The following is a 1,475-nucleotide window of genomic DNA, read 5'->3' as shown; positions in this document are numbered from 1 at the left end:
ATTAGCTGGCAACGTTTTTTTTGTCTGTTAGGTGGTGCAGCGTCATGGAACAACTGCAAAAAATAATTTTATGTGCATGTTTCTATTGAAGACGGCTGCACACATATGCTTGCCACAACACTTGTACATTGTACAAAATGCTGAAAATGGAAACAGTGCGGCGTTATTTATAATGATAACGATAAAGATGATAATGATACTGATAATAACAATGATAATAATAATGATAATTTGCAATGGATTTACATTTTATGTCCAGAAAAGCTTCTTTTCTGGGGTGATTTGAGGTCCTATAGTTAGCTTTAAAATTGGAGATTACTATCGTCAATTAAGGGGCGTAAAGCTGTTCCCTTAGAGTAACGTTTTACTCCAAGTAAGTTAAGAGGGGTATTCAATTATAAATTAGAATTTTTAACCAATAACACTAACGTACTACTACTACCACTACTACTACCACCACGACCACCACCACCAACTCTACCACTACCACTACCACTACCACTACCACTACCACTACCACTACCACTACCACTACCACTACCACTACCGCTACCACTACCACTACTACTGCCACTGCCACTGCCACTGCCACTGCCACTGCCACTGCCACTGCCACTGCCACTGCCACTGCCACTGCCACTGCCACTGCCACTGCTTCTACTACTGCTGCTACTACTGCTACTGCTACTGCTACCGCTACTGTTACTGCTACTGCTACTGCTACTGTTACTGTTACTGTTACTGCTGTTGCTACTGCTCCTACTACTACTACTACTACTACTACTACTACTACTACTACTACTACTACTGCTACTGCTACTGCTACTGCTACTACTATTACTACTACTACTACTACTACTACTACTACTACTACTACTACTACTACTACTATTTTAAAATAGACATTTTATGTCCAAAATAGTTTCTGTTTTTGGAGTGATTTTAGGTCCTATATTTAGCTTAAAAACTGGAGATGCCTATAGTTGGAATTAGGGGTGTAAAACTGTTCCTTTGGAGTAACGTTTTACTCCTCATAGAGTTGGTATATATATAACTTTAAAAATTAAGTTAGCAATTGGGTCCAAGATAGCTCTCTTTTTGGATTAACTTCAGATCTTAAACTTTACAACTAAATTAGAGCCGTGCGCTGAATGCAGTTAATATAACTCTTCCCATACACAAATTTTTCGCTTCTCCTAAAGTTAGAAATGCTAAAATGGAGCCAAGATTTAAGATTCAAAATAACTCCCTCTCGAAGGGACATTTTCACTTTTCAGTTTAACTAGAAAAGCCAGGTTCAATTAGCCTAAAAGAGTAGCTTTCACTCACAGGAACTCTGCATAAATTCAAAGAAATTTTCCTCGTTTGGAACAATTTTGGGAAAATTTCAAAAGTTGTGAAAATTGTGATAACGTATAAAACCTTTTTGTCCTCAGAAAGGGACTTTTTTTGGGAAAAATACAAATATTTCCACA

This window comes from Oculina patagonica, chromosome 13, assembly GCF_052425735.1.
Source record: "Oculina patagonica isolate OP01 chromosome 13, crgOcupat, whole genome shotgun sequence".
In the NCBI taxonomy this organism is placed as follows: domain Eukaryota; kingdom Metazoa; phylum Cnidaria; class Anthozoa; order Scleractinia; family Oculinidae; genus Oculina; species Oculina patagonica.
This window is presented reverse-complemented; position numbering follows the sequence as displayed.